The 25,095-nt window shown below is 39.6% G+C and overlaps 1 long non-coding RNA gene across 1 annotated transcript in view; it reads right to left on the reverse strand.

The window, feature by feature from the left end:
- Positions 1-18,075: 18,075 nt before the first annotated feature.
- LOC140696457 (uncharacterized) overlaps positions 18,076-25,095 on the reverse strand; it is a 74,453-nt gene continuing 67,433 nt past the window's right edge. Inside the window, exon 4 of the long non-coding RNA XR_012072824.1 lies at positions 18,076-18,254. This is a non-coding gene — a long non-coding RNA (uncharacterized lncRNA). The remainder of the gene's footprint in view (positions 18,255-25,095) is intronic.

Below are 25,095 nucleotides of genomic sequence, written 5' to 3' on the forward strand. Positions count from 1 at the left end.
ATTTTAATATTTATAAAAGTATATATTGTGTATATGAATACCATGGGATACCCACTAAATTTCACAAATTTTGTTGCTATTTTTAACAAGTTTTTATAGATTTACTGAATTTCTTCTCAGTGACATTATAGATGATCCCAATAATAAGCAAAGCAACCTAAATTTACAGCAGAACCTTCACCATGTAGAGAAAACCAGAAATAGCTCATGCTACTAAAATCATTTCATTGTTCTTCAAATGACGACTTCACTATCCAGGAAGGAGTCACTGTGTTTAGTCCCAAAAGCCACATTTCTATGGTTAATTTGTTTTTCTTTTTTTTTTTGAGATATAGTTGATCTGTAATATTGTATTAGTTTCAGGTGAACAGCAGAGTGATTCAATATTTTTATGGATTATACTCTATTCATAGTTATTATAAACTATGGGCTATATTTCCTATGCTGTACAGTATATCCTCATAGTTTATTTACTTTATACACAGTAGCTTGTACTTCTTAATTCCTTATCCCTTCCCTCTCCCCACTGGTAAGGGAACAGATTAGTTTTTTTAATTTGCTATGAATTATTGCAAAGTTTCAAAGGGAAATGTTAATTACAATTCTCCAAGTATTTGGACAATGTGAAAGAATAAAATTGTTCTTTTCATAAGTATTCCTTAATAAAAAATTAAACTAATATAAAATGTGTGACTGAAACATTATGCTGTACACCAGAAATTGACATTGTAACTGACTATACTTCAATAAAAGTAATGAACAAACATTTAGTTAAAAAAAAGTGAGAATCCAAGTAAAGCCACTATGTTATGATAACAAAGTATTAAATATTATAAAATTTTATATGATAAAAATGAAATTGTCTGGTTCCAAGGGACAACTGAATGAGGCAATGCTGTGCTTTTGGGTTTAAGTGTTGGTTTTATTTATAGGTCAACAACTGGGGAGTGGGGATGGTAGACCAGAGAGAAAAATGTAAAGTCTTCATGTTCAAAAATCTTTCAATCTGAAAAAAATATTTGAAATGAATCTAAAGATTTATTGAAATTGTAATTCAAACAAATGGGAAAATGAGACCTAATTTACAAAAATTTTACCACCACCCAATAATATTTTTTTTCCTTTCATAAAGTTAATCAAACTTCTGTGCCTGCTTTTAAAAGACTCATTCAAATAAAATATATCCTGAACTTCAAACTCATGAAAATGTAGGCACCAAAGGAGAATAACTCGGAAAGATGAGGAAAGTTAAACACAGGCAGTCCCAGGCGCATTCAGCCAATCGGCAGACCCATCATATATGCCAGTAACGAGCAGGTGACTTTGAGACCGAGAAAAGGACCTGAGCTGAAGTGGAGGAGGGTGAGTTGCACTGCTCCTAATTTTCTCTAAGCATGATGAGATTTACGAAAAAAAAATTAAGAATTACAAATTGAAATATTCTTACATGGCTCAGAAATTTACCCCAAGTTCTATATTTTCTTACATTAAAGACAACAGGCCCAAAATGAAATCACTCATGCTAAGCCCCAAGTCACCAAACCAAGATTTAACTAAATTACAGTGCCAGCTCTCCCAGAAATGGAATCTTAAACCAGTTAGTCAGGAACCACCTGATCGGCACCAGTGAGGTAATCTGCCTGCCACCCCCATAAGAGAAGTAACCTTGAGTAACCAATTACCTTTTTTACCTAGTACCTTTTTTTGCTCACTTCTGTCTATAAAATCCCTTGCCTTGTATAGCTTTTCAGAGGTCCTTTCTACTAGACTGAATGCTGCCCTATTCACAAACTATTAAATAAAGCCAGTAAAATTAAAATTTTACTTAGTTGATCCTTAAAATTTACTCAGTTGAATTTTGTTTTTTAACACTTATAAGAACTATCTGAGTCTTACAGATCAAGATAAATACTAACTTAAATACTAGTAAAAATAATAACTATAATAATTGTTCCTAAAATTAAAGGAATCTTCCCAGATCCTGTCTTTAATTTTGAGTTAACATTCTGTAGGAATATATTCTGATGCTGGCTGGTAGCCACTACACAGTCCAGGGTACCAGACCTGGGCCATCTTTCTTAATGGTCAGAACCCCTTCCTTCCTAGTTGTTAAGATTTTTGGATGTCACCCCTGAATGGCACCTTTATCAGACAGTAGAACTGAGTCCTTTTTTTTTTTTTTGAGTCTTTCACTGGAGAGTCAGTAAAATACAAACTGGACACCAAAAATTTAGTCCAAGCTGACAGGCTTGTTGTAAGAAATCTTCCCCGGTAGAAAAGACTTAAGCCAATGTTATCACAACTAGATTTCAGCTAAAATAATTTGCCAGAGCACTCAATTGACAGTCAGGGGTTTCCTGGTAAATGAAGATAATAATGAAAGCTGATGGGGTGGATCTACTGATAACTAGCCACCCCCTAGACACCTACAGCCAATGATGTAAAGCCAGAGGACCTGAGGTTAAAGTACCAGATCCAGAAGTCAGCTGGGATTTTCCTAAGCAATTAGTGCCTGCACAGCAGGACCACAACCATGAGACTGAAACGTTTTTCTTTTTTTACTTAGTGACTGTGGCATTTTTTAAATTATTATTTTAAAAAGGACTAAAGGCAAAAAGGGTTAAGGGTACTGCTCATAAGGGTGAAGGGGGTGAATCATTCTTCAAGTAATTTCCATTCATCAAGGTATCGCCCCAGCCACCTTTTTCTCTTCCCCATCACTCAATGTCCCCCTCACCTTCTTTCTCAGCCACTCAGTCTCTCTGACATTTCCCTGACCTAATGACTTGTGTACACACTTGTTCAAACTCATTTTGAGCCATTTTCATTTTTTGGATTAAAAAAATTCAAGCTCATTGCCTTGCTGTTTTTAAAATGTGTATAACTATTTTTAGTGGATACAAAATAGAGCACTCAAGAGATGAAACCCCTTCAATCATAAACGGAACACCGGTGGTAACTCTTCCCCAAAGACAGAGAGCCCACATCTCCCACGTTCTCTGTCTAGTCTCTCCCTTCTTTCTTTTCTTATCTCTTTAGGCTGCTTTTTTTTTTTTTCGGTAGTGGAGAGAGGAGACATATTTTACTTACTTTGGAATCGTCTATTGTTCAGTGAGAGTTAACTTCTCAGCATCTCTGTTTTTGTGGTAATACCTAAAATTTTCATTCCAGCAATGCCACTGTTCTCAAGTCCTTTACCTCTCCATTCTCTACATGACCTTCAATTGATTCCTTTGTGCATGCCAGAATGCACTTGTCAACTCATTTGACAAAGCTGGGCATATAACACCGTCAAGTAATAGAGCATCAATCAACTGAAAAATATGAACAGCACTTTTTAGATCACAAGAAACATCAAATGGTATTTTATTTCTAATTTCAAAAGTCATCGAATTACAGAGCTTGTCAGGACCCAAGAAATCATCTAACCAAAAATCCTCATTTTACAGGTGAAGAAGCTAAGACACAGAGGGCTCTGTCAGACCAAAACTAGATCCTGGGACCCCCTGAAATATCTCACCGTACTCTAGTCGGCCTCTGGCTCAGTTTTACCTGGAACTTTCGTTTTACAGTATCTCAGCAAATGAAGAAGTAAACATTATGGCATTGAATCCACACTTACTTAGCTTTGTGACGACTTCCTTATGAAATTCCTGACACCATAAAAAAAGTGTTCAAATTATTATGCATTTGTTTTATGGCCCAACTGTTCATGAGGACAATACAATATATTGTCATCCACTGGTAACAATATTTATGGTCATTGCCTATGACCCATAGATCAGCCTCTTACGAGTTGATGATTTACAAGAATTTGGGTGCAAATGTGTATTTATTTTTCTATTTAGATTCTCATGGTCCCTTCCACTGCAAAGAAATCTTTTTTCACAAGTTTTTATCCCATGAATGAATGATGTGATTACCTTTTAAAGGCAGGCTCTCCACTGACCCATCTGACATCATCTCAATTCTTCCCCACTGTGAAGCAGCCTCTTTTTTGAGCTACGCGGGTTTTGTTTTTAATTTATAGCTTCTGAGGAAGCTGATGAGATTTGAGTGCCACCCTCGTTCAGAACTTGCTCACAAGCAACGATAGATTGTAAAAGGAATATTTTACTGAGTACATTTTAAAATAGAGCACATCCATCTGAAACGCTAACGGGAAAAATTAGGCTAAACACCAGTGGTGTCACCACATAAAGTTTACAGTAACGTGAGCCTCTGACTTCCTGGGCAAACTGGGGTTTTGGAAGATGTGCACTTAGAAGACGGTCTTGGGTCATTTTGTTGAAATCAATTCTATCAAAATTAGCAGAGATAAAAGCACTGAATGCCTGGACATCCCTGATTTTTACTGAAAACTGCCTGGCTGGATGTATTGCTCTCGACAGATCCTGGGGGTACTAGTGGTTCAGATTCTATAACGTGGCCCTTTTAATTAACTGAGTATTGAAACCCTGTTTTGGCTCTCAAGATAGACATAATTTATGTTGGCACCACAAATTAAAAGTGTTAATAACTAAGCTTTAGGAAAAAAATATTCTTTTATCAGATTTAACTCATTTGTATGCAATTTGCTCTTAATTCCAGTTAAAGAATCAGAGGAAATCTCAATATACACGTATAATTTAAAAATATTATGAGAATGATAAAAGTAAGAAAAATGAACAGTGAATAATTATCCACTATTAAATTCTTCTGTTTGCAGTCAATAACCTGGAGCCTTAGCCCACGAATTTTTCACTGGCCACAAAAGGAGGCTTAACAGTGTGATTAAAACATACTATATAAAATCTCTGTATCAAATGAACAAAAAAAATACCATCCCCTCTTCTTTGTGGTTAAATCTGCTTTATTAAATCAGTAAGATTATTTAGGTTCTCATTCAGGAAAAAACGCCTGAGTGTTTACACTCTGCACTATGATTTAACAATTTAGGTCAAAAAACATATTTTGCTTCTGTATTTGTCGGTAAATTCTCAGCTTCAATCTTACTATGTTTTCAAAGGCCAAAGCTCTGCTCTTTATTTTTCTTGCTATCCTATCTCACAACTCTTACTAAGCTGAACTTTTCTCTTTTAAAATACCTTTTTCTGTTCATCTATTACCCAGGCTGCAGACGAAATCTCCATTAATTTACAATTGTAAAGAACTCCAGTTACCAAAGAGTAAGAAACAAATCATCTTTAATGCATTAGGCTTTTTATAACAAGACAACACGTTTTTATTTTGCTTTTAGAGAATAAGAAAATAATAATCTAATATCTTAACACTCACATTACGCCATGCAATAAATGTAAGTCAGAACTTTTCCTCATATTTAACCAAGTTTTCTATTAGAACTTCTTCCCGGCTATTTAAATATGCTTAAACTAACGGTTCTCTGTAATTTGTCTTTTTTTCTTTGGAAACATACCGTGCCATTGTCAGTTTTTAAAAAGAAGCAATTTTCTGACTTTTGAGATTGAGTAGGTCAAGGAAAAATTACTACTGTTGAAAACCCATAATTAAATAGAAAATGCAGCTGCACTTATGAGAAACTAAAATTAAGTTTATTCTATTAATACTTGATTCTGCAATGCTATTAGAATTTTTGGTTAGAGCCATGTCTTGTCTCTGTTCCATCTTCACTGATTACTTTTAACAAGTAACATGTAGGAATATAATAGTCGTATATTTGTGGAAGGATATTTCTGATCACTTTCTTCTCCTCCTTCAAATATTATTTGCAGAAGTATTTTTAAATGAACAAATGAAATACTCTTAATTTCATTTTTTCACAAGTATTTTTGTCAATTTACATATATTTTTATTATATGTTCTTCCAAATGTTAAAACTGTATGCTCAAGAAATACATTTTAGCACTAATCTTTATGATAACTCCACATAAAGGCTATTTTATTCAAAAATAAAATAATCTAGACTTTCTTTTCATTAATTTCATTAACTTTTCTAAATGTGATATATATCATTTTACTTCATTAAATACTACTCATAAAGGGGAGTTTACTGAGAATATAAGCTGATTGTTGAATTTGAGATTACCAGATCTATTTCCTGATCACAGCTCCTGTATGAACAATTCATCAAATTAGGTTATATTTAAAGAGTTAAAATATTTTGTATAAACACAAGCCTAATAAACAAATACAACCATTTAGAACAATTTAAAAAGTCATAATATTTGTCACTGCTTAATTTTAATGGTGCATTTTAACAAATCAAGATAAACACCCTTTAACCTCCCCTACAAAACTCTTGGATTGAAATCTGAATAACATTTACATAAAATTAGGTATAATGTAGAAGCCTTATTAAAGCAAATGTATGAGTACTATAGAATTATTTATGTATTGAAATAGTAGTAATCTCCATTTAAAAGCTGAATGTCAGAATATACATAAATGTTTGCTACATTCTTAATCATAAAGCTTACGTTTTTTTTTATAAGCATATTCTGAGCCACAGTAACACCAAAAAAAAAAAAATAGTAATTATTTAACTGCAAAGAGATCTAAGACTTTAAGCTTTGAAACTTATTTCTACTTGAAAAACAATCCTTTTTTCTGGGAAAGAATGTTCTGGTTTTGTTTTTGTTTTTGTTTGGAATTGTTTTAAACACATCTTCAGCCAACGTGTGGATTTCTTCACCATGACTACAGACCTGTGTTACTCTAAAACTACAGCACAGTGACGAGGAGACATGTATACAGAAAGTATATACTTTTCAATTACTACAGATTTATGGAAAGTAAAGTACTAGGAAGTGATAAAAGTACATGTTTGAGGTGGAAAAATTTACAATAAAAACGAGGGCTTCAGTAAACATAGTCCTCTTTGACATTCCCGGTTAGTCCTGTTACCTGTTTTGTTTGGTCATTTCTGTTCATTTGTTAATGTGCTAAGGCTCTTGGAATTCTATTTTCCAGATGCTTATATTCCACAGAGGGAAGGAAAACTGATCCATGAAGTTGCTATTTGCATAAAATGCAGAAGCATCTGTCACAGGCTCCTTTCTGGTTGAGTCTGGCATCTAGGGATCATGCAGCTGGAACAGCCTCCGCATTAGGATCCCAGGAAGGCAGAGTCCCCAGGGAGCACGGCGTCCCACAGCCCGGGGCAGGGCGAGAGCTCGCCTCGTTCACAATCAGCATATTGACAATTGATCGGATGATGGCATAACCGGCCCTACCCCCCCACCACACACACACACAGGCTCAGGGTCAGCTCAAGAACCGTGTAATTGACAACACATCTCTGTAAATATGTTTCTTATCAAGGTCACAATGAATTAATCATAATCATGTAGTCTATTGTTACGTTGCACAGAGGATGGAAATTTTAAGGCAAGGTTAGAGTTATTTGCAGGGCATTATTTCAGTGGGGATTTTTGCTTTGGTTGGTTTTGTTTTGTCTTGTCCTCTCTTGTGTCTAATTAAAATCCTATGAGGGTGGATATCTCCATGCCCACTTCACGCACACACAGAAAAGGAAATTGCTTCTATTGCTAAAGTAAATTGTAAAGTCAGGATGCAGCAAATAAACTTTAAAGGGGTACATTCCAGTTTCTTCTTTTTCCACACTTATTCCTGCCTGACACTCAAACCAACAATTCTGTGTCAGGGTCAGTGACCAGAAATGTCTGTAAACTATTTAAATGTCTGTGGCTGGGTCAATGCAGAAAGCTACATACAGCTCTCCCCAAGGATGACTATAAACCAGTTCAAAACTAAAATTACTTGCAATATTTTCTCAAGTACATTTTAAATATATCTCAGTGTCTGGTGTAGAAATGCTGCTTACAAACACTTTTTACTACTACTACCTCGATTTTTCAGTGCCGATACATTCACTATCCCTTGTTTCCTATGGATAGAGTTACTACAATCTGTCTGACAAGGTCTTTGTGAACAAATGGCCCAGAGAAGCGGCAGAGTAACCAGTTAACAAATTCAGACTTTGGAATAATAACAGTTCTTTATAACAAACTGGTATAATTGGACTAAAAGTTTCTCTGATGCAAGTCCATCAGTAAGCAGTAATCAGATAGGAGGCTCCTTTGAAACTTTTCTGATTCATAAATAATATAGTAGTTTACAAAGAGGAAGTTTGTGGGAAGCAGCAGTAAACAGTCTCGAAATCCATCTGTTATTATGGAATCCAGAAGAGCTGAATCAGGATCCTCGTTGTTTATGATATAAAAGATGCTTGGGAAATGTCGCCGAAATAATTATTAACCAAAAATATCATGTTTTTACTTTTCAGAGGTCTGACTCATATGGGTTGTGATAAAATGTACCCACCTGTGCGAATAAATGCGGGAGGTTTACCTGGATTCGTTATTTAATGGAATACCAAGTGCAGTTTTTAAAAAGGTTATCCCGTTGCAGGATGTAGCCTTATTTTTTATTGATTAATTGTTAAAGTCATTTTCAAATATGTTCTTTTTAAGTATTATGTGATTTTTAAGAATATAGATTTAGAGTTCATTTAATCAAAGAATGTGACTGAATTTTGTATTTCGTGTATGAAATTAAAATAGCCCGAGCTAGCCTGTCTTTCCACTCGCCCATCTTCTGACCTTCCCATCACCCCCTTTTCCTTCTCACCATGTTCCCAGCACACACACACACACACACACACTGTTATAGGAAAAAAAATTTTAGTAGGAAATTTTCACTCTTGTTGCCCTTTTTAGGTCTAGGAATTATTTCTTAAGTCTAGCTTGCTTGCTACTCATTTAATTTTAAAAGTTTTGCAAAGAACAAACCAAAAAAAAATGTTAAGGCAAAGGAATTTCAACAATGAGGCAAGCTTGGATTCAGATGTCCTGTAAACAAAATAAAAAAGCATCTCCCTGTACAGCTTTTCATCCTAAGCGTGAGGAGAGTATCTCCTACCACAGTAAGGTAAGGAGCCACAGCTGGAAAACAAGGTGAAATCCGACAAGAGAGAGGTTCTTAACATCCGGAAACAATATCAACACAAGTATTTCTACAGATTTCCAATAATGCTAACTTAGGAATGTAATGCAGTGAGTCCCTCACCTACCCTTAATCAGCGAGAGATAGATTTTGCCTATTATGGGGGAAAATGAATAAAAAACCTAACCAACATAGAATGCCAGTATAAAGATGTAACTACAGGCGGTAAGATGAGTAACAGGCATATGGATCTAAAACACCTATCTGTATCACCTTCCTTGAATTTTAAATTGCTTTGGAATATTTTGTTGTACTTTACAGAAAACCCAGATAAAAAGAAACCTACACATAATCCTTCTTTAAGTACATTCTGTTGGGCTGAACCAAACAGAAACCAGCTTGATGCGTTTTATTCGCCAGCTCTCCGGATCGACAGGGTATCTTCCCTGCAAACGTTGACAACAGTGCCATCTTCTGGCTCTACCAATAAACTGTTTCCTCTCTTCTTCTGTCAAACTACTGGAAGTTCGTTAATTTGGATAGTGAATAATCTTCCACCAGGTTTGCAAATACAGTGCTTTCATTGTTAAGTGTAACATTGTCCCTTTGTACCTAGTACTGGGACAACTAAATTTCCTGTTTATTTTCCTTTGATATATACACCTTTGTAAACAGAAATCGCTTTGTCTCTACCTGCTGAATCATTTTAATTTCTCTTTCCCACTTTCACGTTGTCACCTTTAATTTCTGGTATTTTACTTTAACCTTAGACTATGCCTCCCAACTCATTTTATCCTAAGAATCATTTCTCTGTAAGCAGTTCTATGTATGTGTCTCTGCTGCTTTTGCTGGATCTGATCTCTCCAGTTCTACAGGTGACATTTACTTGGAATTCATTTCGTACTTTAATTTTTACTCTCCTTCTCTGGGTTTTTTTTTTTTCTCTCCTTAACTATCTTCTCATGGCTCTTCATTTAAACCATCATTATATTTTTCAAACCTCGTCCAAATTGGTAAAAAATTCAACAATCAGTAAAAAGTACATGAACAGCTATAATTGCTTTAAAAGTAGTCTCTACAGCCATAAAATGCTAGCTACTGTTGACGAACGTTGGAAGAAAAGCTACATCTTTTCATGTACATTCGGCAACAGATAAATAACCAAAATAGTAATGTCTCTTTCAACCTTTCAATATGTTCAGTACAGTTAAACACCAAATGGAGTAATGGTAACATGCAAAGAAAATTCTTTATCTTCGTAACGATTTAAAACCACCACGGAAAGAGGAATGGCAGTGCCTTGGACAGGGCGATCAGCAGATACTGGTGAAAAATGGTTCAGTGACCGGGTTTAAGCAGGGGGCACAGGAAACGGCACAAACGGACGGAATTTTGCAGAAAGAAAGGCAGAGTGTGTGGACATTTCCTAACCAAATGAGGGCACAAAAGACACTCTGTTCTTCTTTAAAAAAAAAAGTTATTTTTAAAGTATGGAGCTTGTCAAATTTTAATCAGGGAGATGGATGAGTGACAGGTGAGGAGTAGTAAATGACCAGAAAATGTAAGTGGGCAAAAAGAAACGAGTGAAAATGAAGAACAAAGCTTACATAGGGGAGTGAAATGTGCGGCAAGGGACACACAGGAGCAGAGGTGGGGCCAAGAAACCCAGGCAGAGACACTGTTTAACCCCGTGCTAGCCAAAAAGGAACCCACACACCACTGACCCGAGGCTCTGCGAACAAAGGAATGTGCCAGCCAGACCAAAGTGAGGGGCACACCGAAAAAGCCGATCTGAGGGTCCGCTGACGTGACTTGGATGGCAAAGGAATCATGAGAACTCCTGTGGAAATTATAACCCCGCCACTCAGTGACACACATCTCATCTCCTGCTTCCCAATCAATGTGTTATAGCTTCACTCTTCAACTAGACCAAGTCTCTGCACCTGGGAATCACCTGGGGAGCTTTTAAACTTCCTGATGCTCAGGTCACACCCCATCCTAACCACCTATGGCAATTCACCGGGGCTCTGGGAGGCATTAGCAGATGTTACAGATTCCCGGATCTTTCCAAAGTGCAGCTGAGTTTGGTAACCCTTGAACTAGATGAGCAATCTCCTCAAGGGCAGATTGGGTCCCTTGGTACCCTCAGGATACTCAGGAAGTACTGAACACACCCCTGCTACATGAAAGCAACAGACAGGAGCTTTTTGACCATCTACCTCGGGTGTGTTTCCATGTCCTGAGTTTCCATGTGCAGACCCATTTCCCTTCTATACTGGAGAGTCCAGCATTTCTGCAGCCTCATCCTATGGCCCGGGAGGGGCTCCTCACCCCACTCAGCGTTCCTCTCCTCCCAGGTGAAGTGGGCTTTATCGTAAAGGTGTCATCGAGAGGATCAAGTGAGACAAGGCGAGCAAACCCCTCTGCTCAGTGCCTGCCAGTCAGCACTGCAGACGTGTCAGCCATTGTTACTGTCCATTTACTCATGAGTTACTTCCCTGCCAGCACAGGGACATTTTTAAGAAGCCTTTTGTGAAAGAAAGTACCAAGAATTTTCTCATAGTAGCCTGAAAGGGGGAAGTTCAAGAGACAAGAGGAAGAAGCCATCTTTTTTGAAAGGTTAGTGGAACATTAAAGAGGAGGTTGGAAAGATGGAGTGTTTGTTTTAAATCCAAAAGTAACTATATGCCTTATCTTTTAGCCCGCGGCTGGCCCCTAATTAAAGAACGCTAGCAATTAGAGAATCAGCAGATAAACCATCAGCTGTTTGCAGAAACAGACACATGCTTCAAGGGAAGGAATGCTATCACAAGCAGCGCCCAAGCTGAAGGTCTCTCGCTCCCTGCTGTGCGCCTGCTGGGCCCTTGAGCTGAGCCTCGTGCCTGCTGTCCGAGGCCTAAAGGAACTAAGGGAGCGAGCTTGCCAAGTAGTGTCAAGAGAAGTCGTTCCAAGAGACCAGACTTCTGACCCACTTAAAGCTGGTCCACCAAGGAGACATCATTCTGTCCATGTAAATTCTTCCTGAAACAGCAGAAAGTCTCCTGGATACAGGAGTCCCTGATGTCTGCCCTACTGGCTCCCGCTCGAGTTTTGAGTTTTGGAGAGACTGCACAAGTTGTCCAATTGCAAAGAACTCAGTGACTGCACCTCAAATAAGAGGTGGGCACGGCAGCAGAAGTGTCGGGGCGGGGCTGCTGGGGGAGCAGAAAATGCACTGTGCCCAAGACGAATGCTTATAATTGAGTTAAACGCATTATCTTTAAGTGGCTGAAGTCTGAAAGGCAAATTAACCTTAGCAGCCCGGCTACCCTGGACGGCGAGGTAAATAGCAGATCGCTCTGGGTAGGAAGGGTTTCATCAAAGGCGGGGAAAGCTAGATGATTGGCCATTATGTGCAAATTGGAATCTGTTTTCACAATAATCAACTTGTTAATTTTCAATGAAATTATTTCAAAGAAATGTTCGCATTTCCTGAACTCTTTATTTGGCTCTATCCTTTCTTTCACCAGATGGACATAATGTCAGTGTTTAAAAGGAAGTATTTATGCCTTTCTTTCAGCAGTTAATTACTACCTGTCAGGCGGCTGAAGATCTCAGGCAAGCCTGAGCAGAGCAAAATGGATAGCCTTTCAAGGCAGAAATTCACTCATTCAACATATGCATTTCGAGCATCTGATATGTGTGGGGCACACGGGGCCGAGGTTTCACTCAAAGCTGGTCAGTAAATACACTCAGACAGAAGGGAGACCACACCCACCTCCACATTAAACTCACACAAACATGCCACCAAGTTGTTACAGGCTGAGTTGTGGCCCCCAAAATTCATGTGGTGAAGCCCTGAACTCCTAATGCCTCAGAATGTGACTGTTTTTGGAGACAGGACCTTTAAAGATGTGATTCTGTTCAAATAAGGCTGTTCAGGTGGGCCCTAATCTAGCCTGGCTGATGTCAGTAAGAAATTTGGACACAGAGACACCAGGACAGGGTGCGCACAGAGGGGAGGCCACGTGGGGACACAGAGGGCCACCTGCAAGCCAAGGGGACAGGCCTCGGGAGCCACCGACCCCGCCAGCACTTGGATCCTGGACGTCTACCCTCCAGAACTGTGAGAAAATAAATTCCTGTTGTTTAAGCCGCCCAGTCTGTTGTATTTTGGTATGGCAGCCCTAGAGGATTAATACACAAATCAAATATTTACCTGGCCAAGAAAAAAAAAGCCTTAGTTTTCTTCCCCATCTACAGCAAACCCCAGTTCCCCCAGGTGCCATTTTGTGTCCTCTTTTTTCCAGAAGTTTCTGCCCTAAATTTTCCCCTGAGCCCTCTGGACAAAGATTCTTTATTTGTTGCCTCTAACAAAGGAGTTTTAATGTGTGTGTCTGTGTGTGTGTGTGTGTGTCTGTGTGTATGTGAGAGAGAGAGAGAGAAACAACCCATGGCCAAAAACTATATCTTAAGTGAGTTACAGAGAAAAAAATACTTGAAAAGTATGTGACAACTTGTTACATTTTCTTAATTCCCTCTAGAGTGAGTATAATAAAGTAAAACTTCATTATAACATGGAATATATTTTGTACAAAATAATACTCCTGCTTGTGCGTTAAAAGATTAGTTAGCTCTGCCTGGATCCAGTATCCATGTCATATTTCTGGAAAGTCGTTTGACATGAATCAGTCTAAAAAATAAAACAAGCAGGTGCATAATATATTACCCAGAATAAAATAAACATGGCTTCATTTTTAAGTGCCAGGGTTTATTTCGTCCATTAAATCTCCAGCAGCTACTGCATGTTTCGCATAGAGGCTTGGCGCCCTCTTGTGTCCATTTGGGACAAGTTTGTTCGTGGAATTTTTGAGCAATTTATTCCATAGCGTCTCTCATGCAATCTCTAAAAATTGTAAGAGGACACTCAATAGCAAGCAAACTCCCCTTCTCTACATGAATGGCACAAGTTATAAAAATGCTGCTCAGTTAAAATACATATTATGTTATAAAATTTCACATTTCAAATAAACATTTCTGTATTATGTGACTGAGTATTTGAGCTGTCTTTTCTGTAGATTATTAGACAAAAGCTTTTCTATTTGCTTTTATAGTTAGTAGGTGTTCATATGGATTTGTTAAACTTTCAGGTTTTTAGTTCAAAAGTACCTCTCCTCTAGGTAGCCTTTAAGAAGTATTATTTTTTACTCAGATTTCCACTGGAAAATATGCAAAATATTTTTACAAGTGAAACCATAACTGGTTATCTGCAATGACTGCATCTGTACATTTCTGTTCGAGATACCAGTTGTTAACACCGCCATTGCTGTTCCCATCAAAGGGATGAACGAATATGCACAGATTGCTGAAACAGGACTTTGTGCAGACTAGTTCAGTATGTTGACGATTACAGTACAGAAGGTCCCACTGCACGTGAGAGTTAATTTCCCCAATTTAGATCTAATAAAGCATCCACCTAGGTTACTGCCTTGTTTGGTGTACACACCATAAGTGTGAACTGGCATCTGCATCACAAATCATCTGAACCTGTCCCTATTTCTCATTTCTAAAATTTAGTTTGAATGACATACGTCAAAATCCATTTATATTTACACTGTACTCAGATATATAACCACCTGCATCTGGAGCATGGGCTTTACTCCTCCCACAAGAATCATTAAATTCCCCGAGTGAATTCACTAAACTTCAAAGGCAAGAGGACTGGCAAACTGACAAGGGCTATTTCAGAAGCTTCCAGGAGATGCAAAGGCAAAAGAAATACATTATGTGTCATGAGAGAGATCGACAACCTATGAGAACAGGGGCAACCTGAAGCTGGTATCATCAGAAGCAGCTATGAGGCTGAATAAGGACATCTGACATAAAAGCGAGAACTCAGGCTTCAGTCACAGCTGTGCACACACTGGCCAGACACCTTGGTCACATCTGCTCATTTCTCTGAGCCCCAGTATCATCACCAGTAAAATGGGGATAATTCTTTCTTTGCTGATCATTAATGAGATCGCACATAATAAATGCTCAAGGAAAAGAGTACAAGAAAAAAGATGCAGCTTATTAATCATTGTGGTTTAGACATTTAACATAGGCCAAAAAGTAATTAGACTTACAATGTCCTCATCCTTGGGAACGTGTTTTAATTTTTTCAGATCCTGAGAGTTAGTCCAAGATCAGAGGTAAGTGCAAAATAACCAGGACAAACCAAGGAAGTCCTGATCTGGACTTTGGAGGAATTTTGGAGGACAATTCATCACGGCAAAGAGTCCAAGGTCATTTCCTCACCCCGCTGTGAGAAACACACACACACGCACATGCACACACACAAGACTTCCTGCTACTTTATAAGTCAAATGCTGTGATACAGATATTATCTTCACAGGATGCTGTACTCATCATCTGTTTAAAATTGTCTTTTCTGTGATTAAAACAACAAGGAACATGTAAGGATTTCATCTAATAATGGTTTCCTCCTTCTTCCTTCCTAGCTTGCCCCCACTCCTTTTCTCCCAGATTGGAGTTTTGGCCAAGTACTTTCACCATTAAACTTTTCACCATCTGGATACAGAAGTAATAGTGCAAATGAGCGGTCCAGAAAATCTGACGGCACCCTAATGGGCCTGAAAATAAAAGAGACTTGTTGGATCCTCCAGCTCTGTGTGGGTTATTTCAAAACCTTCCTCGTCCCCAGCTAGAATGGATTCCTCCCTCCTCAGAGTTTAGAAAACTGTTCTTGTCCTTACTAAAATTAAAGTCGGATTGTTTTTAGCTAGCTGGGTATGAGCACAAACTCCTTGAGGATAGGAAGCATGTCTTATTCATCTCATTTTCATTTCCAAGTGCCTAGAGCAATTTTTTAATGTCTTAGAAAGCCACAAGCTGCTGAGGGAGGGCTCTGGGCAGCAGAGCTTCAAGTCCTGGCTAAGGATGCTGAGCGTGTCTTCACCCCACTGGCAAGTCAAGACACTGCTCTGAGCTTTGATTTCCTTCCCTATAACATAGATTAATAGAATCCCCGTATTCCTCAAGACGGTTGAGAAGATCAAATAAGACAATGTACATGAAGGCACATTTTAAACTGCACATAACTAAAACAAACAAACAGAAACTCCTTAGTATAGCCACGTACAGGATAAGAGCCAAACACAACTATGTAAACTCATCACATTTTTTGACATACCAGCATTCCCCCTTTTACGGGGAAGCACAGCAAGCAGTCTGTGATGGTAAATTTTATGTGTCAACTTGGCTAGGCTTCGGTGCCCACTCACTGGGTCAAACATCAGCCTAGATGTTGCTGTGAGCTATTTTTCAGACGTTACTGACATTTAAATTGGATGTGACTGAGTTAAGCAGAAGGAGCGCCATGGTGTGGGTGGGCCTCATCTGATCAGCTGAAGGCTGTAAGAGCAGAGATAGAGGCTTCCCTAAGAAGAAACAAGTCTTCTTAAGATTACAGCATGGAATCCTGCTTGTTGCAATGCACAATTCAGGCTCAAGACTGCAAAATCAGCACCTGCCTGACTTTCCAGCCTGCCAGCCTGCCCTTTAGATTTCAAACCTGCCACCCCCACAATCCCATGAGCCAATTCCTTAAAATAAATCACTCTTTCTCTTTTACATATATATACAAAAGATACATTTTCTATCTTATATATGTTACATATATGTGTCATATATATATATATCCCCAAAGTATAGATATATTATTCTAATACAGGTATATAAATTATGCATATATATGTATGTGTATATATAACTGTCTAAGACAGATTTCATGAGGCAGAGCAAAGCTGAGGGAATTTAGCCTGTAAATTGAATTTGAATGGGTACAGTTAAGGCAGAGGGAGACAAATTTGGGCTTAGTGTCCATTCATTCATACAGTGAGTATTTACTGAGTATAAATAATGACCTAAATTTTGCTGAACACTTCCTGTGTTCCAGGCACTTCCAGAGGCTTTCCAAGCATCATTTCATGGGAGCCTCAGAACAGTTAAATACAACTATCCTATTTTATGCAAAAGGAAACTAAATCACAGAAAACTCAAACAATTACTCAAGGTTATGCAACACGAAGACAGAGGAAGTGAATTTGACAAGCAACTTGACTCTAAAGTCACCAATGCTGTGTGACCATCACATCCCGGGTGCTAGAGCTCCTGGCAGGCTGGGCATTCAGGGGAAGTCAAACAGATACAACCTGCCCCAATTCCTTAAAACAAATCTCTATACCTATATATACACATCCTATTGGTTTTGTTTTCCTGAAGAACCCCAACTAATACACACACACACTCACACCCACATATATATGCATTTTACACATATGCATGCACATATATGTATATGTGTGTTGTATATAAAGCATACATAATATATATAATGCATACATAGATATCTAGAACACAAACATATATATGCATGCATATGTGCAAAATACATATGCATCTTGTTTCCCATTCCACACCTTTGCATAAATGACTACTTCTTCTTGGAATAGTCTTCTCCCCTTGTCTGCTCAGCATTGCTTGTCCAACCAGGGCAGCCCACTGCAAGCATCACTTCCTCTGGGGAGCCTTTACTGCCAGCCTCTTGCAGTGGTAGTCATCACTGCCACCTCCAGGGGCTGGTTTGCATTGCACCCCAAAGACAGTCCCTTGTTTTTCATCTTTGCCTACAAAGTACCTGGGTCCCGCGCCTGGCACATAGTTGGCCCTCCCTGAGTGAGTACAAGAGAGAAGTGGATTTAATGCATGGGACAGGGTAAAAGAGGGTAGAATTATATGGACTGATGGAGGAGGAGGGCTAAAGAAAGACAGAAGCCATTTGAGGCTGAACTTAAGAAAGTAGGGACCAGAGTAATGTAGAGCCTGCAAAGAGGTAAAGTAAAATGATGATGATGGTGATGATGATGGATGATGATGATGGTTATAATGATGACGGTGATGATGATAACAATAATGAAAGCAACAACAAGAGTAATAAGCAAGACTGAAATAGAAGGAATGGTGGCAGGTCAGGCATAGACAGAATAAGCAGACAAAACCAGAGAAGCTTGTATAGATGGAAAATGAAGCATCAACAAGTGGAGAAAAGGAGTGACTGGTGAAATGTTTTTGTTTTTCAAATCAATAACTTGTCTTAAAGCAGTAAAATAGTTTGTATTGATTTTATTTTATACTCATCTTTCTGAAAAATTCTTTGAAAATGATGACATATGACATAATATGATGCTTTCTTTGACGTTTCCATGAATTTTGTTATAGCTGCCAACATTAATTATGTTGTTTGCATAATTTTCCTTGTAGGAAACACCGCTAGAAATGGTTCAGACCTGTCATGAAAAAAACATTAAATTATCTTAAATGCATATGAAGGAAGAAAGTAAGAACATTCAAGGAAATACCAAAGAGAAAATTAAATTCATTTTTTCCACACAATTTTAACAAACCCTAATAAAGACATGACTTATAAAATCGATAATCTTTCTCTTTCTTGCCTGTAGATTCAAACTGGCTCAAATAAGAAGCCAAACTTTTCACTTTAAGAGGAGCTGGCATACTAAAATAATTATTTATAAGTACTAACATGTTTGTCTGAAACTTTAGATACTAGCGCTAACTCACAGGGCTGGAAAACGCTCTTGGCCCACGGAGGAAGCCACCGAAACACTGTGGGTTTGGCGTTTCAAGTCAAGCCCAGTCCCTTTGCTATTTGAGTTCATTTATTCTTGGCAAAACGGAACTTCCTGTCCCTAAGAAGAAAGATTTTTCATGTTTCATAAAAATTATTCCAACGTGTTCTTGGACTTCAAAAGGCTCTTACAAAACATTTTTATTAGTTAAATTCATGGAATATGGTGCATAAGGATTGCATTTTCTTTTACCTTAAATAAGTAACAATTAGGGTGAAACTAACGGGATGTAGCATTTGGAGATGCTTGGCAAAGAAGAGATCACCTGAGGACCGCTTCACCACGAGTTATGGGAAAACACATCACCTTCAAGGAGGCAGTATGTGCTCTCTCTAGGAATTCTAGAACTGGGTGCAGCTCCATTTTTCTTTAGATTATCAAAGCCCAAAGCTTACTACCGAGGGAGGCACCCTTACACTAAGGGCCACCAGAACGTTCTAAGGTGAAAGCAAAAGCGTCTGTCCATCAGCCCTTTAGTTAATTAAGATGTCCTGTTTCCACTATCTCTTTCCAGAGGAACCAGTCTTCCAATTCTCTTTTTATGAGGCAAAAATGTAAGATTCTTTATGTAATCACTCTCATCAAGCTTGTTCCCATACCAGGAGGCAAAGAATCCAATAGCCCCTACGGCTGGCATCTTACTCGGTGGATCATGTCTTCAAGAGATGGAGATGCAGAGAGTTGCCTGCTCCAGTGAAAGGTGAGCACCAGCATGAAGGGCAGAGGTGTGGACAGGGAAGCCCAAGAAGACCGTAAGCCTTTCCAAGCTCATAGCCTGGGCAAGCTCCAGTCTCAGAGAGAAGACAGAGGATGCTGTGCAACCTTCCCAGACAGCCAATCAGGCTGATTATTAATTTTATATTCTGAGTAGTGGGTTAGGTTGGGAGCCTCGGAATTTAGTCCACCTGATTTATTTAACATAACAGATCTTTGCTATCCAAGCATTGATTATGTAATTTTTTTTTGAACTTGCCATATTGCTCAGGAGAGCAAAAGTCATCATAACATTAAATATTTACTAATACTCTGACAATTAATAAAAATGAGTACCTACTCCAACAGCCCTCCCATCTGGGTCCTTCCAACATGTAAAGTCAAGTCTTTGTTCATGATTCCAGCCCCACCCCACACCCCATGGTCTGCTGTTGTAAATGGTGAATAATACAGTGCTAAAATACTGCAAACTGGTTGCAAAGGGAAATCCAAGTCTTGCAAAAAAAAAAAAAGCAGGTTTTCAGGGAGCCAGTGAGAGTGACTGTGGAGATCCACACAAGTTGCAGGCAAACCTATTCCCCATTCTGCCTTGGAAGGTGGCTGGACAGTCAACCAGCAAAGTGGGACTGCCTGTAGCCACAAGGGAGCTGGTATGTGAGCACAGGAGGTGAGAGGGATGGAGGGGGAGGGGGAGTCAGAGTTGGTGGGGTAAACAAAGACACTCAGGAGGGGTCAGGTCACCCTGTGAGTATCAGAAAACAAGGAGAATGCCATGAGTAGTAGGAATGGTGACAAAAGATCAAAGGATCTCACTGAAGAGGTTCTCGTTGAAAGGTTGCAATAATTCAAGTATTTAATAATAATAGCAATTATTCCTATTAAATTATAATTAAATACTAAAAACGGCTTTTGGTATTACAGTTCATGGTAATGATTTGATCTATAAAATTCTATGATCGAAATCCAAGTCAAAAGAGAAAGTTAAAAAGTACAAAAAGGAAGTTGTGATACAACAAAAGGATAAAACAAGATTTATGCTGGTCATTATTTCATTAAGGGATGTATACATATACATATTACTATAAGTGTTTCAATGTACGTGCATGCATATACACACATGTATTTTGCTGCTACTTTATAAATATATGAGTGTGTGTGTCTATGTATAATATATATATGTCTGGATAAGCAGGAAAAAAAGAGTGGAAAAATTAATTGGGAGTGAACTGAGCTAACACAGAAATAGAAGGAACGCCACTCAGAACAGAAGGGGCTGATCAGCATCCTGGCGACCCACTGTCAACCACCTGAAGGTCACACAAAATAACTACTAGAAGGAAGTTTCAACCGTGAGCTACAAAACGATAAAACAGAGGAGCCCAAAGAGGAGGGCTCACAGAGAATGACTTTCTCATCTCCTGGGATCTACAACCTGTAGACAATCCTCAAGTTATTACAAAATCCTGATAAGGACCATTATCCCAGTGATGCTAACAGACAAGGTCAGGGAGTCACAAAGGCAGGATCATGGTTAGCACTCAACCACAGAGTTGGTTAGTAATCAGCCTTGTTTGTATTTGGTCTGTTTTTAATGGTTTTCACTCTTTTAAAAATAATGTAATCTGTTAAACTTGTAATTTTAATTAACTGTTTAGAGTGTTCGATTATGTGTACAACTATTACTTAAATTCTGGGGGAAATTTATTTTTAAAATAAATGTGAGTGGCATGTGTATATTTAATGTAACTGTTTACTTTTTTAAACGCTAATAGTTTGCTATTTGGTTACTTAAACTTGACAAAGTACCATACGAAGAGATTTTTGTATACTTTTCCAAACTCAAAGAGCTCTATCCATTCTCAAAGAGAATCTATCCATTCTTGGTTCACTCTAAAATTAATATTTACTTGCATTATAGTAAATATAACTTATTCTAATAAATTTAATTCCCTTCTTGAAGACAGTCATGTAAATTAGCTTGAATTTCTTGTACATAAGAGTTTATGAGCAAATTAACCTGAAATTGATGTCCCCACTGAGTCTATTTCCAGTACCTCCAAATCAATGCCTTTTAGAGCAATGAATGTAGAAAGACACAGTAAAGTTAGCTTTGTTTTGGTTGGTTTTTGAGGAGGTAGAGGTGAGCCAACTTGTCAAAATGTCTCCGTGCAACAGGCATCACTTGGAGAAGTGACTCAGTCGTCTGGAGCCCAAGTAAGGGCTCTAATGAGTGTCTGTAACATGTGCAGCAATAAAGCAGGAACTTAACCCTCAGAGACACCACTGCGGCCCGAGTCCTCTGTTCAAGGGCCCTCTCACTAGACCCATGTTGAGGAAACCGGGGCTGCTGCTCTGGAATTTCCAGTGAGTTACTTTATTTGCCTTTGCCTCAATTTACAGAAAATAAATTGGCAACAAAATCTCTTTGTTATTGTGACGGTGAAATAAAAGGCTGTGGAATTCCTCTTTCAAAAGTATAAAATGCTGTAAAACATGAGGCAGGTAGAAGTTGTCGTGGGGGAGATTAGGTAATGGGGGGGAGGGGTAAATAAAACTAAGATGACACAACATTTGGAAGGCCCTAAAGTGATGTGCAAGTGACCTCAGTTGGTTAAAAACCTTATACAGCGGCTAAAACAATCACAATTTGGGAAGAGCTAGGTGAGCAAACGGGGAGTTTCCCCCAATTTTTGCCTGACCCTGGGTTTCCAGGAGTGCCACTGCCATTCAGGGCCGCCTCGCGCCCGCCCTCATCTGACCTGAGAGGGTCTCTCTTGTCAGACCCACATACATCTCTGGTCTGGACCTTAGCTCTCTAATCTGGACCCTCACCTTGAACCCTAACCCTGTAGGATGTTCTTGACATTGAAGGAGGTTCTCCATCTTTTCAATCATCCCAAGCACTCTGCAGTACCTTCCAGCAGTTTAAAGATCTAGAACTCCACTGGGTAACAGGCTGGGAGCAGGACATTCAGAGCACAGAGTGTGACCCCATGGAGTGCTCTCGTTCCCCCGCCCCGTACACAGAGGGCCTGGTGGACACCACTGTGATGGCCAACTCTCAGGGCCAGTCTGACTGGGTCACTGGGGCTCAGACACTCGGTCAGACATTATTCCGGGTGTGTTGGTGAGGGCGTTTGGGGATGAGACTAGTATTCGAATTGGTAGACGGGGTAGAGCAGATCACCCTCCCTAACATGGGCGGCCCTCATCCGAGGGAAGCCTGACGAGAACAAAAAGGCCAACTCTCCCGAAGTAGAGGCCACTCCCCCTGCCCAACCACTGAGCTGGGACACTGGTCTTTTCCTGCCTTGGGACTAGCTTTAGAAAACTGGTTCATCTTGGCCTCCAGCTTGCTGGAACTTACGTCAACAGCTCTCCTGTTCTCAGCCTTCAGACCCGGGCTGGACGGACACCACAGGTGGCCCTGGGTCTCCAGCTTGCTGACCGCGCATCGTGGGGCTTGTCAGCCTCTAGAACCACGTGAGCCAGCTTCACATGTCTGTCTCCTACTGGTTCTGGGTCCCTGGAGAACCTCATCTAATACAACAACCTAATCAGAGGCTCAACCTTGGTCTTGTCGGTTGCAGCACAGACCGGCGCTGTGGCCGTCAGATCTGGGGCAATGGGAAGGCTGCAACATCACCCATGTGATTATTCTTGCCAAAAATGCTTAACCCAAACCTAATCAAAAGGAATTCTGTGAGACAGCTGGCTTGAGCTCTTCAAAAATGGCCATGCGAGGAAGACAAAACGAGGCAAGGGAAATGGAGAAGGAGGTTAGGAGAAAAGAGAGCTAAGTGCAGACATGGCCCTTGATTGGATGCTGGGGGGGAGGAGGGAAAGCTACAAAAGACATTATTGAGACAAGTGGAGAAATTTTCAAATGGACTACATATAGGGTAGTATTGCTGTATCACTGTTCAATTTATTGGAGGTGATAATCATACAACTTCTTAGGGACAAAAAGAGAGAAGAGATGAAGCAAGTAAGGCAACAACTGAGCAGCTGACACCACCATGCATGAAACTAGATGAAGAGTGCATGTGTGGCACTGTTACGCCACGTTTTCTGTTTGAAATATTTTTGAAAATACAGCTTTGGTGAGACATATGCACCAGGACTGAAACATCCGGACATGGTGAGCCTCCTGATGTGCTGCGTACGAGGTGCACGGCCCACCGCGAGGTACTCTTGCAAAAAGGAGGAGGAGGGAACAGAACCTGAACACAGCCAACCCTCTAGAACCCACAGCCTTCCCAGTAGTCACTGCGGATAGTGGGAGGAACCATGGACACCGCAAGGGAGCAAACACCAGGGGGACGGTCTTCAGGATACCTGGCCTGGATTTTTAAAACAAGTCAATGGGGGTCGAGCAGGGAGGTGCAGGGAGGGGAGGGAGGACTGTCTAGACAAAAAGAGACTTAAGAGACAGAACAATCAAACGTAACGTTGGACCTTGTTTGACTCAAGATTTGAACAAACAGCAGAAAAGATGGTTCTGAAACGTTTGAGGAAATCATGGACTGAATTTTGGATGATACCCAGGAATTACTGTTTATTGTATCAGGTATGATCATGGCATTGTGGGGAGAAAATGTCCACATTTTTAAGGAATTCTTAATAATGTACTAAGAGTAAAATGTCTGGGTTAGGTTTAAATTCTTCAGAAATAAAATGGAAGGCATTGCTAAGTGAGTGATGCCAACGTAGGTAAACTCGGTGACAGAGATGTAGGGGCTCACTGCAAACTCTGTAGTTGTGCATACTTAAAAATTGTTCAGGATAAAAGCTGAGTCTATGGTATATGAAACATATGGAACTTACTCAGCTCTTCGCCTTTTTTCTTTTTGGCTTTGTCAGAGTTTATTATTATATCTTGAACAAGAAGCACCAATATAATGTGTTGTTAGTGAGCATTTAATGCCTTATGTCTAGAAAAATGAAGATACTGTCAAGAGATTAGGAAGCAGAGGGCCTAGCAGTGATTGCCTGGAGCCAGGGTCCTCCTGAGACTTGCGTGGGAGTAGCTCAGATACCGGAGAAGAGGAGGAGACAGCTGCGCACGTGGACGAGACGGAAGTGACTGTTCCCCTTTCCTAGTGTGAGTTAAATAAACGGCCAACCTGAGTCGTACATTTTACAGTGTCTTGACTTTGAGGTACTCACGGAGCGTGTTTCAAAGCAGAACTGACTGCGGGAGTTATTACTGGCAGACACTCAGCTGACTTCCTTCCCTAATCCATTTCTAAAATGTGCTCCAATTACTCATCCCACTAAGAATATGAGAGGAGTTTTCAAATGCTTGTCTCGGCTTCCTAAGGGCCAGTTTTCCCTGAGGTGGGAAGGGAAACAGCATGCCGCGGAAAGTGCACCCCAACGAATTCAATGTCTGACTCAACTAACTAGTTAGGTTCCTTCAGACAAATCACTCGCTCTCTACAGCTCCCGCCAGGCTTCTTTTTTTGTTTGTCTTTTGTGTTTAATAAAATGGGCTGGGAGAGGAATTGTGCAGTCCCTTCCTAGTCAGCCTCTCTGCAAGAGCTCCCCCGGGAGAAACACTCTGCTACTTTTCCACCATTCCATACCCGGCCTCCAGCCCAGTTCTTGAACACAGAAGGAACTGTTTGTATTTAATAAAGGGGGAAAAACACAGACACCAAACGACGGGTTGAACCTGAGCATAACTGCAAAAACCTGTTGATCCCGAGAGTTTCTGGTATTTGTCTATCTCTTCGCCCCGGATCTTTTCAGGTTTAATAGTATT

The sequence above is a fragment of the Vicugna pacos genome, chromosome 5, assembly GCF_048564905.1.
Source record: "Vicugna pacos chromosome 5, VicPac4, whole genome shotgun sequence".
Taxonomy (NCBI): domain Eukaryota; kingdom Metazoa; phylum Chordata; class Mammalia; order Artiodactyla; family Camelidae; genus Vicugna; species Vicugna pacos.